This window comes from Mustelus asterias, chromosome 9, assembly GCF_964213995.1.
Source record: "Mustelus asterias chromosome 9, sMusAst1.hap1.1, whole genome shotgun sequence".
Lineage (NCBI taxonomy): Eukaryota > Metazoa > Chordata > Chondrichthyes > Carcharhiniformes > Triakidae > Mustelus > Mustelus asterias.
This window is the reverse complement of record NC_135809.1, coordinates 124,863,368-124,878,927: the sequence shown is the minus strand read 5'-3', so window position 1 is coordinate 124,878,927 and position 15,560 is coordinate 124,863,368. Positions and strand designations below refer to the sequence as shown.

The 15,560-nt window shown below is 46.6% G+C and overlaps 1 protein-coding gene across 1 annotated transcript in view; it reads right to left on the bottom strand.

The window, feature by feature from the left end:
* Positions 1-15,560, bottom strand: part of prmt3 (protein arginine methyltransferase 3) — a 209,185-nt gene that overhangs the window by 70,064 nt on the left and 123,561 nt on the right. The gene's annotated exons all lie outside the window — the stretch shown is intronic.

Sequence of the window (15,560 nt, the reverse complement as noted above, 5' to 3'; positions counted from 1 at the left end):
ATGGATTTCCAAGACTCTTCGGATGTTCACTGTTTCTCGCTTTCAACACTTAAGAAGCACCATATCCTAACCTTTTTGGGTCCACTGTAGATGACCTCACACTTGCTTACACTGAATCTGTTTGTTACAGTTTTAACTATTCAGCAAATCTATTAATATATCTTTATAATTGTATATTTAAAATACCCACAGAAAGCATCCTTCCCGGCTGTATTACAGCTTGGCTTGGCTCCTGCTCTGCCCAAGACCGCAAGAAACTACGAAGGGTTATGAATGTAGCCCAGTCCATCACACAAACCAGCCTCCCATCCATCGACTCTGTCTACATTTCCCGCTGCCTCGGTATAATCAAGGACCCCACGCACCCCAGACATACTCTCTTCCACCTTCTTCCGTCAGGAAAAAGATACAGAAGTCTGAGGTCACCTACCGACCGACTCAAGAACATCATCTTCCCTGCTGACTTTTGAATGGACCTTCCTTGCATTAAGTTGATCTTTCCCTACACCCTAGCTACGACTGTGACACTACATTCTGCACTCTCTCATTTCCTTCTCTATGAACGGTATGTTTTGTCTGTATAGCGCGCAAGAAACAATTCTTTTCACTGTATGTTAATACATGTGACAATAATAAATCAAATCAAATCAAAAAAACATCATCTTCCCTGCTGCCATCAAACTTTTGAATGGACCTTCCCTCGCATTCAGCTGATCTTTCTCTATACCCTAGCTATTACTGTGACACTACATTCTCTCCTTTCCTTCTCTATGATCCTCTCCTTTCCTTCTTCCCTATGTGCTCTATGAACGGTATGCTTTGTTTGTATAGCGCGCAAGAAACAATACTTTTCACTGTATACTAATAATAATAATTCAAATCAAATCCAATACCACCTATTTTTATGTCACCAGCAGATTTGTATATCTGGCTTTCTATCCCATCATACATATTGTTCATAAATATGAGTCGTTGAGGCCGCAACAGATCTTGGCAGAACACCACTCATCACATCCTGCTAATTAGACTACCTGTGCATTATCCCTCCCTCTTCTCTCTCCACTGGTACTTAGCCAATTTCTGAACTAGGTCAATAATTTGCTTTTAATTCCAAGAGCTTCAAATTCAGCTAACAGTCTCTTACAACGAACTTTATCAAATTCCTGACTTTTTCATTCATGGAATAGAGGCATCCCTGGCAAGGTCAGCATTTATTGCCCATCCTTAATTGTCCTTGAAAAGGTGGCGGTGGGCCATCTTTTTGAACCGCTGCAGTCCCTTTTGTAGAAACACCCACAGTGCTGTTAAGGAAGGAGTTCCACAATTTTGACCCAGCGACGGTGAAGGAACGGTGATATAGTTCCAAGTCAGGTGGAGGGTGTGTTGGAGGGGAACCTGCAGATGGTGGCTTTCCTAAGCTGCCCTTATCCTTCTAAGTGGTAGAGACAGTGGGTTTGAAAGGTGATGTCGAAGGAGCCTTGACAAATGGCTGCAGTGCTTCTTGTAGATGGTACACACTGCTGTGTGGGCTGAATTTTATGGGCAATGTGCAGGCAGGAAAACAGGTGTCCTGTACATTCAGGCACTGTGCCACTGGCAGTGTGTCAGCCTGCTACCCCCACCAGGATGTTATGGGTGGCAGAGGGTGGGTGGGCTGCCTACTTGTGATCCAACTGAGACCCTTAAGTGGGCAATTAATACAATTGTGCAATCATCAGTGAATACCCCCACTTCTGACTTTATGATGGAGGGCAAGTGCTCTTTTGGAGAGTCAGTGCAGATTCGATGGGCTGATTGGCCTCCTTCTGCACTGTAGAGCTCTTTCTCCACCTGAGGTGTCGGAGCATCTCCAAGATACCTGCAAACTGCACATGCATCAGTCCAGACAACCTGCTCTCCCTATCTTAGTTTAATGACGTTTTTCTACATTTTGGTCTGTTGCAAGGTTCGTTCTTTCGCATGCCAACTTACACTCAGTCCTCAAACATTGGATAAACTTCTTCCATCTACAATGTGCACTGCAACAACTCGTCAAGGCTCCTTCACAGCACCTTCCAAACACACCGCCCTTCACCATCCAGTTGGACAAAAAGCATGGGAACGCCAGCACCTGCAAGTTCCCCTCCAAGCCACACACCATCCTGACTTATGAACATACGAACAAGGAGCAGGAATAGGCCATTCAGCCCCTCAAGCCTGCTCCGCCATTTACAAGATAGTGGCTGAACTGATAGTAATCTGCATCCCGCCTATTCCCGATAACCTATCACCCCATTGCTTACCAAGAATCTACCCACCTGTGCCTCAAATATATTCACAGAATCTGCCACCTTTTCAGGAAGAGAGTTCCAAAGACTCTCAACCCTCTGAGAGATAAACAAAATCTTTGCATCTCTGTTTTAAGTGGGCAAACCCTTCTTTTTAAACATTGGCTTGGAATCACATTGCCATTCATTCACTGTCGCTGGGTCAAAATTCATCAACTCCCTTTGTAAAAACATTGTGCGCCCGATGGGAGGGTACAGTTCAAGAAAGTGGCAAGAAAGTGCCCTTCTCAAGGGCAATTAGAGATGAACAGCAAATGCTGGCCCAGCCAGCAATGCTCAAATTCACAAAAAAAGAGTAACAGAAAAATACTTTTCAATATTTACTGCCTCAGGCTTATACAATCAAAAAGCATTGGCAGCCAAAGGCAGCACTTCATAGAATCATCACAGAATCCCTACAGTGAAGAAGGAGACCATTCAGCCCGTTGAATCTGCACCAACTCTCTGACAGAGTATCTTACCCATGCCCTCTCCCCCACCCTATCCCATTACCCCCACACATTTACCATGGCTAATCCATCTAACCTGGGCGGCAGGGTGGCACAGTGGTTAGCACTGCTGCCTCACAGCGCCAGGGACCCGGGTTTGATTCCTGGCTTGGGTCAGTGTGTGTGTGGAGTCTGCATGTTCTCCCCGTGTCTGAATCAGTTTCCTCTGGTTTCCTCCCACAGTCCAAAGATGTGCGGGTTAGGTGGATTGGTCATGCTAAATTGTCCCTTAGTGTTATGATAACTAGCTAGGGTAAATACATGGGGTTATGGGGATAGGGCCTGGGTGGGATTGTGGTCGGTGCAGATGCAATGGGCCAAACAGCCTCCTTCTGCACTGAGGATTCTATGATTCGACGAACCTGTACATTTTGGGACAAAAAAGGGCAATTTAGCAGGGGCATTCCACCTACGCTGTACATCTTTGGACTGTGGGTGGAAACCTGAGTACCCGGAGGAAACCCAGGCAGACACGGGGAGAACGTGCAAACTCCACACTAACGTCTTTCCCTCTTTGCACCGATTCCCACTCTTTCCAAATCTAAACTGTACACCCTCTTTGCAATGCACTACACCGGTAACAACGCAAGGCAACCACTCTTTCCATCCTGACTCCGTAACCCTTCATATACTTGCGTAATTAAAATCAGGAAACCTACTGCTCTGACCAAGCTTTCTGCACTCTCGTCATTGCTGGCTCAGTGGCCATTTGATTTGATTATGTCTCTGTGAAGCCATTTGTGATGGCTAATTAAAGATTTACAATTAAAGAATTAAAGATAAATCCAAATGATTTACTCAACTGTCGAGGGTATTTATTTCCCTCTGATCTGTATTGCCTGCTGAGAGCACAACTGTTTTCAGAATAAAACTCACTGCACTGCGCCCTGGAAAATGACAGATTTCCCATGAATCAAGAGTCATTGGATTTCCTCAAGCTTAGAACAGATTCAAATCAGCCCAAGGCAAAGTTCCATTCGAGAAGCCCAAGCAGAAAATGAAATTTGATTTAATCTAATCGAACAGGTAGAAAGGGACCAGACGGAAGCAAAAATAATAAAAAATCTCAGCCTTACTTAAGAATGTTCTGAGCTTTAAGGTCGTTTTCCAGTAGCTGGTAACACTGGGCAGGAGTTTTTGGATGGAGGATTTCTTGGCTGATTTTGGCTACCTTGCAGCCATTTATTGTTCCCGGGAGCCCTAATTTGCCGGAGGTGGGATTCCCGCTTCTCATTCGAGAGGAAGTACCCCTTCAAAGAGCTAATTGATATTTTCGGCACTCTCTCCACATCCTGGCTAAAGCGTGGCACCCAGAATTGGATGCATAACTCCAGCTGAGGCCAAATTAATGTCCTATACAAATTCAGTATAACCTCCTTGCTCTTGTACGCTATGCCCCTGGAAGGGGAGGCGATGTCCTAGTGGTATTATCGCTAGACCATTAATCCAGAAACTCAGCTAATGTTCTTTGGACCTGGGTTCAAATCTCGCCATGGCAGATGGTGGAATTTGAATTCAAGAAAAAAAACCTGGAAGTAAGAATCTACTGATGATCATAAAACCATTGTCGATTGTCAGAAAAACCCATCTGTTTCACTAATGTCCTTTAGGGAAGGAAATCTGTTGTCCTTACCTGGCCTGGCCTACATGTGACTCCAAGCCATAGCAAGGTGGTTGATTCTCAACTGCCCTCTTGACAAGGGCAATGAGGGATGGGCAATAAATGCTGGCCAGCCAGCGACGCCCATGTCCCACGAATGAGTGACAAAAATAAAACACAGGGACAAAGTCTATGAGACTTTATTAACGGCTCCCTGGGGGAGGTGGTTTCCCAACTCTGTGGGGGAGGGGGTGGCTGTTCCATGGAGTATTTGTGCTTTTTTTAGTCTTTATTGTTTGACAGATCGCGGTGACCTTTACAAAATAGTGCCCCCGGCATATCAGGGGCCAAGGTCGCTGGCACGGTGGGCTCTGCCAGCATGACATCTTGGATCCCCTTGCATTTCTTTATCCAAAGTGCTTGAAAATTTGGCGGGACAGACAGCTGGAAGGTTGCCCTCCATTGTCCCACCTGAAAAAGCACTTTGAAAAAAAAATCATAAAATTCCATTCATTGTTTCTAGATGTTATTTGGGCAGCACGGTGGCACAGTGGTTAGCACTGCTGCCTCACAGCATCAGGACCCGGGTTCGATTCTGGCCTCGGGTCACTGTCTGAGTTTGCATATTCTCCCTGTGTCTGCATGGGTTTCCTCCGGGTGCTCCGGAACCCAAAGATGTTCGGGTTAGATTGATTGGCTATGCTAAATTGACCCCAGTATCAGGGGGGTATGCTTATTAGCTGGGTAAATATATGAGGGGTTGCGGGAGTAGGGCCTGGGTGGGATTGTGGTCGGTGCAGACTCGATGGGCTGAATGGCCTCCTTCTGCATGGTAGGGATTCTATATTTCCCTACCACTGATGTGAAACTGATTGTGGGCTTTTCTTGACATCGTTTTTTGAACAAGGGAGCGACGTTCGCAATTCTCCAGTCCCCTGGGACCACCGTGGACTCCGAGGAAGACTGAAAAATGATGGCCAGTGCATTCACAATTTCCACTCTCACTTCCCTTGGTATCTTTGGATGCATCTCATCCACTCCCAGTGCCGTATTAGCTTTAAGTTTAGCTAAGCTGCCCAATACTTCCTCCTCATCAATTTTAAATCCTTCTTTTGTCTGAGTTACCTCCTCTTTCACCATGACTTGGATAACACTGTCTTCCTTGGTAAAGACAGATTTAATAGCTCTGCTAAGCCCCCTGAAGTGGAGATGCCGGCGTTGGACTGGGGTAAACACAGTAAGAAGGTTAACAACAATAAGCCCCCTGAATCCATGGATAAATATCTTTGTAGTCGCCAACTGGCCCTACTCCTCCATTTACCATACTTTTGGTATTCATAAACTTGGGGTTCCTCTTTGAGCTGCTAGGGCCAGGGCGGCACGGTGGCACAGTGGTTAGCACTGCTGCCTCACAGAGTCAGGGACCCGGGCTTAACACCAGGCTCGGGTGACTGACTGTATGGAGCTGCACGTTCTCTCCCTGTTTGCGTGGGTTTTCTCTGGGTGCTCCGGTTTCCTCCCACAGTCCAAAGATGTGCAGGTTAGGTGGATTGGCCATGCTGAATTGACCCTAGAGTGATTAGCAAGGTATAGAGATGGAATTACGGGGATAGGGCCTGAGCGGGATTGTTGTCAGTACAGGTTCGATGGACCAAATGGCCTCCTTCTGCACTGTAGAGATTCTATGATTCTTGCACTCCTTCTTTGTTTCTCTTATTTCCTTTTGCATCTTCCCTGGGAACTTTCTATCTTCAGCCATGTTCTCAACTGCATTTTCTAGTTGACATCTGTTAGAAGTACACTTATTTTTCTTTATCATAATTTCTATCCCCTTTGTCATCCAGAGAGGTTTGGCTTTGCTTGCCCTACCCTTCGCTATTGAGGGGCCATGCCTCGACTGTGCCCACGCTATCTCTTCTTTGAACATGGTCCACTCTTCAGCTACCAACCTTTCTGCCAATCTTTTAGGCTCCAATTTATTCAGCCCAAATCTGTTCTTACCCCACTGATGTTGGCTTTCCCCGAGTTAATAACGCTTACTCCAGATGGTTCTTTGTCCTTTGCCATAGTTAACCTAAACCTGCTGGCCCCTCGCCCCTGGGATGTGGGCTGTAAAATCCAGCCCATTAAGCCAATGCTTTTCCAAAGCCATTCATTGTTGCCATTGTGCACTGCAGAATAAAGGGTCAAATTAATAAGGAATGGCTACAAACATGCTTCATTATTTCTCATAATATTATCAGCTTCAAACACATAAATAAGAACAGATCGTAGGGTAATTTCAGATCGACAGGAATTTTTCTGACCATTGCACTGCATCAAATTAGTCCAATCACTTCGACTCAAGTGCATTTCCTTAAAATCAATTGAAAGACAAAATTCCATCCTATCGCTTTGGGATGAAGTAAAATCCAAAACACATCTTTAATTGCTCATTCAGACCGTTAACAAATACTGACTCCATCAGATGAAATTAGGATTCAGATAAAATGGTTTGTGTTCGGAATCTGTTCCAGTAACTTGCCCACTTCAGTTTATTTGAGGGTGGATTTACATAGAAACTAGAAGCAGGAGTAGGCCATTCGGCCCTTCGAGCCTGCTCCACCATTCATCTTGATCATTGTTGATCATTGAATTCAATATCCTGATCCCCCCTTCCTCCCTTGATCCCTTTAGCCCCAAGAGCTATATCGAATTTCTTCTTGAAATCAGACAACGTTTTGGCCTCAACTACATTCCATACATTGACCACCAGAAATTTCTCCTCAGCTCAGTTCTAAAAGGTTTACTCCTTAACCTCAAACTAGGATCCTTAGTTCTGGACTCCCCCACCATTGGGAACATTCTTTCTGAATCTACCCTGTCTAACCCTGCAAGTTTCTATGAGATCCCCTCTCACTCTTCTAAACTCCAGTGAATATGTTCCTAACCGACTTAGTCTCTCCTCATATGACGGACCTGCCATCCCAGGAATCAGCCTTCGCTGTTCTCCCTCAATGGCCAAGACATCCTTCCTCAGATAAGGATACCAAAACTGCACACAATACTCCAGGTGTGGCTTTACCTGTACAATTGCAGCGAAACATCCCTATCCTTATACTCAAATTCTCTCGCTATGAAGGCCAACATACCATTTGCCTTCTTTACTGCCTGCTGTACCTGCGCGCTTACTTCCAGCAACTGATGCACAAGGACTCTAAGGTTTCACTGTGTATCCAACTTTCTCAATTTACACCCATTCAAGTAATAATCTGTCTTCCTATTATTGCTACCAAAGTGGATAACCTCACATTTATCCACATTATACTGCATCTGCCATGCAGATACCCACACACTCAGCCTGTCCAAATCATGCGGAAGCATCTCCGCATCCTTCTCACAGCTCATCCTCCCATCCAACTTTGAATCATCTGCAAATTTGGAGATAATACATGCAGTTCTCTCTTTCAAATCATTAACATATAATGTGAACAGTTGGGGTCCTAGCACAGATCCCTACTAGAATCCCACAAGTCACTGACTGCCAATCAGAAAAAGACCCATTTATGCCAACTCTTTACCTCCTATCTGGTAACCTGCTTTCTATCCATCTCAAGACATTACCTGCAATCCCATGTGCTTTAACTTTACCTAGTAGTCTGTTACGTGAGGGCTTGTCGAAAGCCTTCTGAAAATCTAAATGCACTGCAGTTTAAAAGATGGTGCAGAATATTCAGTCCAATAAACTCCTGAATATTTCAAATGCAAAGTCAGGGTCCGACGTGAAGCCATTCTTGAAGGATCCCCTTTGGCTCTAGCATCAGGGCAGCACGGTGGCACAGTGGTTAGCACTGCTGCCTCACAACGCCAGGGACTGGGGTTCGATTCCCAGCTTGTGTCACTGTCTGTACGGAGTCTACCCATGTCTGTGCATCCCTGTGTCTGCATGGGTTTCCTCCAGGTGCTCCGGTTTCCTCCCACAGTCCAAAAGACATGCCGGTTAGGTGCAATGGCCATGCTAAATTTTCCCTCAATGTACCTGAACAGGTGCCAGAGTGTGGCGGCTAGGGGATTTTCACAGTAACTTCATTGCAGTGTTAATGTAAGCCCACTTGTGACACTAATAATTAAACTTTAAAAAGATCCTGACTCAGATTGCATCTATTTATTGTTATTCATTCATGGGATGGGAGCGGGTGTCCTTGGCAAGTCATTCCTAATTGCCTTTGAGAAGGCTTTGCTGAAATACTTTCTTGAACTGCTCAGTCCAGTCTTAGGGAGGATGTTGACCCAAAGACAGTGAAGGAAACCAGGTCCCCAGAATGGCAGTATAGTTGCGAGTCAGGATGGTTTGTGGCTTTGGAGGGGTGTTGTTCCAGTGTGCCTGCTGCCCTTGTCCTTCCGTATATTATAGCTGTGGGCAATCAGTGTAAAACAACCCAATGCTACAACTGCATTGGAACTGCATCCTGTGTTTCACAAAATGAAAATAATCTAACCATCTCAATCATTAATCCTCATCCTCTTTTGGTCGAAGAACAACAGATAGTAGCTACTAAGAATTAGAATAAGACAGAATGCCTACAAGTGTTATAACTATGTGGGTGCCACTTGTCAAAACACACCGCTCATAATAAAACCTTGGAATGAAGAGCAGGAAGCTATAAACTTGCTTTATGGTTCTGCAACGCAAGGTTAGATGTATTGCTGCAATGGATCAATGTAGCCTCAAAGACAAAATCGAAGTAGATTCAATTATAAAACCAACAGACTTTATTTACCCATATAATGTCAAAAGCACCAAAACACAAATTATCCAGATCCTACTGAAAACAGAATTTTTTTCCCACAAATTCCCTCAGGTCAAAATCTTTCAAGAAAACAAGGAGTTTTTAAAAACCAAAAATCCAACTCGGAAGTGTCAGGTAAGCACAATAACAGATAATGATCAAACCCGATTTACTCCTAACTTTAAAAATATGTGGGGGTGGGGGGGGCGCGATTCTCCCAACCATGAGACTCAAGTGGAGGCCATTCAGCGGCCTTCCCGCTGGACGCCATTCAGCGGCCTTCCCGCTGGACGCCATGGCCTCTGTAAGCCTCCGGCCACCGGATTTCCGCCGCCGTCAGCTCCACGCCAGAAATCAGCACAGAGCTGTCTAATTTATTTAAATCTCATTCGCAGGCCCAGGACTGAAATCTCCGGGCCCACTTGAGGCTTTGCCCCCGCCAAGAGTGGTTCACTCTAGCGGGGTTTACAATAGCTCCCCACTTGTGGGGACCTGGCAACCTGAGTTGTGAAGGGAAGGGAGGCCATCGAGGTCCCCCAGGAGGTCAGGGGTGAGGGGCTGGAGGGATGCCCCCCAGGCATTGCCAGCTTGGCAGTGCCAGCCTGGCACCCTGGCACTGTCCAAGGGGCAAAGTGGCAATGCTCAGGGGGCACCTTGGCACTGCCCACTGGGCACGGGTGGGGCTTAATGGGGGGGGGGGGGGCAGGGCCACTGGGGCCTCCGCTGCCACTCTGCACTGGGATCAGTTCCTTCCCTAAAGGACATGAGTGAACCAGATTCCCATGGCGGGCAGGACGGGAAAATTCTGGTCAGTGTGTTGGAAGTAGGGGAGAACAGTCAGGGAAAGTCTGATCGAGTGGAAAGCAGGAGATCTTAAATGACCAAAGGTATGACGGGACCGGGCAAAGGGGGATGGTCATGGCACAAGAGAGGAAACAAAGAGTGGGTCCACAGGTGTTCAATGAGAAAACTGGAATAATCACGGGCTCTCTAAGGGAAAAAAGTGGCAGGGGTGATTTTCCCAAAACATTTCTAAGTGTCGAATTTGTGTAAAAACTGGAGTAAATCCCGCTGGTTTTTTCAGCAGGATTTTCAAAATGAATCACCCACACTCTGTGCACTCATGTAAATCTTGCAAAACTTCAGTGGAGAGGCCAGCAACATAGCGCTGAGCGGGCCACTGCGCATGCACCGATCTGTCAGCGCCGGGATCAGCGCAGTAGATCCACACTGCCAGCCTCCCGATTGCTCAACTGCTGGCCAGCCCCGCGACCCCACATCGCCCAATTGCTGGCCCCCCCCTGTTGTGTCCGGGCCAGCCTCGACATCGCCACCCCGCCTAGCCCCCAGCCTGCCTCAATCTCCCCCTCCCCTCCCCAGCAGCCCTGATCACCCCTGACCTTCTTGAACCCACAATCCTGACCCCCAATGGCAGCCCTGGCACCCCCCTGCCACCGCAATGCACAGCCCCGATTGCTGGCTTCCCTCCCCCTGTCACTCAGCCCGAGTGTAGAGTTGCAGCGAAACCTCCCCATGCCCGGTGGACAGTACCAAGGTGCCCGCTGGACATTGGCATTTTGCCCCTTGGGCAGTGCCATCTGATCATGGAATCACAGAATCCCGACATTTGGCCCATTGAATCTGCACCGACTCTCCAACAAAACACCTTACCTAGGCTCACTCTGCTGTCCGATTCTCTTAATCCCATGCATTTACTCACTAATCCCCTAACCTACACATTTTGGAACACGAAGGGGCATTTTAGCATGGCCAGTCCACCTAATCCGGACATCTTTGGACTTGTTCTTAAGATGATGATCCTTATATCATCCATTAAAAAAAGAATTATGGGGAGACATTGTCATAGTAGTAATGTTTCTGGTCCAATAATCCAGAGACACAGGTTAACGTTCTGGAGACACAGCGGGTGGGCAATTTAAATTCAATTAACAAAGCTGGAATTGAAAGCTAGTCTTCGGAATGGTGACTGTGATACTAGCAATTATTGTAAAAACTCATGTCCTTTGGGGAAGGAAATCGAAGGCTTTCACGACACACGATGGCGCAGAGTCGCTGAGCAGAAACTGATAGCCAAGTTCCGCACGCATGAGGACGGCCTCAACCGGGATATTGGGTTCATGTCACACTATCTGTAACCCCCACAGCTTGCCTGGACCTGCAGAGCCTCACTGGCTGTCCTGTCTGGAGACAATACACATCTCTTTAGCCTGTCTTGATGCTCTCTCCACTCACATTGTTTGTACCTTAAAGACTTGATTAGCTGTAAGTATTCGCATTCCAACCATTATTCTGTAAATTGAGTTTGTGTCTTTATATGCCCTGTTTGTGAACAGAATTCCCACTCACCTGAGGAAGAGGCTTAAGGCTCCGAAAGCTTGTGGCTTTTGCTACCAAATAAACCTGCTGGACTTTAACCTGGTGTTGTTAAACTTCTTACTGTGTTTACCCCAGTCCAACGCCGGCATCTCCACATCAGCATTTATTGCCCATCCCTTGTTGCTCTTGAGAAGGTGGTGGTAATCTGCCTTCCTGAATCGCTGCTGTCCATGTTCTGTGGGTTGACCCACAATGCCGCTGGGGAAGGAATTCTAGGATTTTGACCCAGCAACTGCAAAGGAACGGTGATATATTTCCAAGTCGGGACGGTGAGTGGCTTGGAGGGGAACTTGCAGGTGATGGTGTTCCCATGTATCTGCTACCTTTGTCCTTCTAGATGCGTTGTGGGTTTGGAAGGTGCAGTCTAAGGATCTTTGGTGAACTGCTGCACTGCATCTTGTAAATAGTACACAATGCTGCTACTAAGTGTCGGTGATGGAAGAAGTGGATATTTGTAGATGTAATGCCAATTAAGCAGGCTACTTTGTCCTGGATGGTGCCAATTTTCATGAGTATTGTTGGAGCTGCACTCATCCAGGCAAGTGGGGAGTATTCCATCACCCTCCTGACTTGTGCCTTATAGATGGTGGATAGGCACTGGGGAGTCAGGAGGTGAGTTACTCGCCGCAGTATTCCTGGCCTCTGACCTGTTCTTGTAGCAACTGTGTTTATGTGGTGAGTCCAGTTGAGTTTCTAGTCAATGGTAATCCCAAGGATGTTGACAGTGGGGGATTCAGTGATGGTAACACCATTGAATGTCAAGGGGCGGTGGTTAGTGTCTCTTATTGGTGATGGTCATTGCCTGGCAGTTGTGTGGTGCGAATGTTACTCACCACTTGTCAGCCTAAACCTGGATATTGTCCAGATCTTGTTGCATTTGAACATGGACTGCTTCAGTATCTGAGGAGTCACGAAGTGTGCTGGACCTTGTGCAATCATTGGCAAACATCCCCATTTCTGACCTTCTGACTTGGTGACGTTATAGTTGTATTATTGCATTGGTAATATGCTCCTGATGCTTATCACAGTTTTGTGCGTTGATGAAACTAGATTTTGAGATTTTTCTAATGCCGGCCCCATAAGAGACTGGCTCCACATTTCTACTTGTATTGTCTATATACAGGAGTGCTGGCAAATGAAGTTTGACTCTCAGCAATGTAAGAAGATATTCAAGAAACAAAACTTTTTCACACCTCAAGACATCCCAATGCGTTTTACAGCCCATGATGTACTTTTGAAGTACAGTCAACATTGCGGGGCAGGAAATTTGGACAGATGATGAAAATCTTGGTCAAAGGGGTAGGTTGTAAAGGAAGAGAGAGAGGTGCAGAGGCAGCGAGTGAGAGAATTCCAGAGCTTAGGGCCCAAGAGAGTTGAAAGCACAGCCGGTGCCTTTCCTCCTTCATAAACTTGAGGTCATCCAAAGGTCTGCTGCCCATATCTTAACTTGGGTTACGTTCCATTCACTCATTGACCCTGTGCTTGCTGACCTACATTGACCGCCATACAGCCAACTCAAATCCCTCCATGACCTCACTTCTCCCCGTGTCTGTAATGCCCTTACAACCTTTGATGATATAAACATCTCCCCAATTCTGGCCTCTTGCACACCACCTGTTTTAATTTTCTTGTCTATTCCATCTTGGGGTGTGGGCATCGCTGGCTAGGCCAGAATTTATTGCCCATCCCTCATTGCCCTTGAGAAGGTATTGCTGAGCTGTCTTCTTGAACCGCTGCAGATCATGTGGTGTAGATACATCTTAAGAGTTTTAACAACACCAGGTTAAAGTCCAACAGGTTTATTTGGTAGCAAATGCCATTAGCTTTCGGAGCGCTGCTCCTTCGTCAGATGGAGTGGATATCTGCTCTCAAACAGGGCACAGAGACACAAAATCAAGTTACAGAATACTGATTAGAATGCGAATCTTTACAGCTACATTTAAAGATACAGACAACGTGAGTGGAGGGAGCATTAGGCACAGGTTAAAGAAATGTGTATTGTCTCCAGACAGGACAGCCCCTCTCCTCCTCTCCCGCCCCCCCCCTACCCCAGGGGATGATCGGTCACACCCCCTCCCCCCCCCCCCCCCCCCCCGACCAGAGGATGATCTGGGTCCCGCCCCCCCACCCCCTGACCAGAGGATGATCGTCAGAGAGCCGCTCTCTCCGCTTTCTGCTTTTTCTTTCTTTTGCGCCCGGGCGCGCTCTGTCAGATTTTATTCGAACTGCACATGTGCAGTTCAGAGTTCCGATCGGTCCGCCAGCGCTAAGCCCCGCCCACAGCGCGGATCAGGCCGGAGCCGGCAAAACGCGTATGGGCGCGCTGGAAAGAGGATTCCAGGCGCGGATCTATTTGACGCCCGGATTCGGCACTTAGGCTCAAAATGGTAAAATTCCCCCCCCATGTAGCTACTGCCCTTCTACTTCTAGATAGTAGAGGTCACGGATTTGGAAGGTGCTGGCAAAGGAGCCTTGGTGAATTCCTGCAGTGCATCTTCTAGAAGTACACATGGCTGCTACTGTGTGTCAGTGGTGGAGGGAGTGAATGTTTGTGGGTATAATGTCAATCAAGCGAGCTGCTTTGTATTGGATGGTGTTGAGCTTCTTGAGTGTTGTTGGAGCTGCACTCATCCAGGCAAGTGGAGAGTATTCCATCATATTCCTGACTTGTGTCTTGTGGATGGTGGACAGGCTTTTGGCACTCAGGAAGTGGGTACCACACAGCCACCATTGGTGGTAATGCCTTCAGCTATCTTGGCCCTAAAATGTGTCACTCTTTGCCCCTCCTTTAAATTGCTTCTTAAAACCTGTCTCACCATATTGTCTATATTCATCTATTTGGCTATTAGTTTGAATTAGAAAATCCTGCTGTGAAATGCCTTGGGACATTTGGCAACGTTAAAACAGATTTAAAAACCCAGGTTGTTGTTGTAAATGAGTTGGCAGCATATCATTTAGATTTAATTAGCACTGACTTTAGCTGAAAGATCATCAATTCCCATAAGCCACATGTTCTGTAATTCTAATACCAAGCTGTAAATATTCAAAATGCGAGTTCAGGTGTATTTCTTTTGGGATGAAAGGGGTGGAAACAAAAACAGAGGATTACTAACTGCCTTACGGCTTGGTGGCCCAGTGGTTACCTGCCTCACAGTGCCAGGGATCCGGGTTCGATTCCCAGCTTGGGTCACTGTCTGTCTGGAGTTTGCACTTTCTCCCCGTGTCTGCGTGGGTTTCCTCCGGGTGCTCCGGTTTCCTCCCACAGTCCAATGATGTACTGGTTAGGTGGATTGGCCATGCTAAATTGCCCCTTAGTGTCAGGGAGACTAGCTAGGGTAAATACATGAGATTATGGGGATAGGGCCTGGGTAGGATGTGGTTGATGCAGACTCGATGGGCCAAATGGCCTCCTTCTGCACTGTAGGATTCTGTGATGTCTGCATCAGGTTCAACGGCAAAGAAAATATAAATAATCTGTAAAATATATTACTAAGTGCTGTATACATGTATAGCATGTTATCAATAACTAAGCTGTAACTGTATCAGAGATTGAACCTGCCTCCACCACATCCAGGCAGTGCATTCCAGACTCTCACTACTGATTGTGTGAAGAAAAATGTTCTCACATCAGATTTGCTTCTTTTACAAATCACTTTAAATCTGTGCCCTCTCGTTCTTGATCCTTTTACGAGGGGGAACGTCTACTCTGTCCAGCCCCCTCTACTAAATCTCCTCTTAGCCTTCTTCATTCCGAGGAGAGCAGTCCCAATCTCTCCAGTCCACCCTCATAACTGAAGTTTCTCATCTCGAGAGCCATATTTGTAAACCGCTTCTGCACTCTGTCCAATATGTTCACATCCTTCTGATGGTGTGGTGCCCTGAACTGTACACAATATTCTAGCTGAGGTCTAACTGGTATCTTGTTTAAGTTCAGCATTACCTCCTTGCTCTTGTACTCTATGCTCCTATTAGTAAAGCC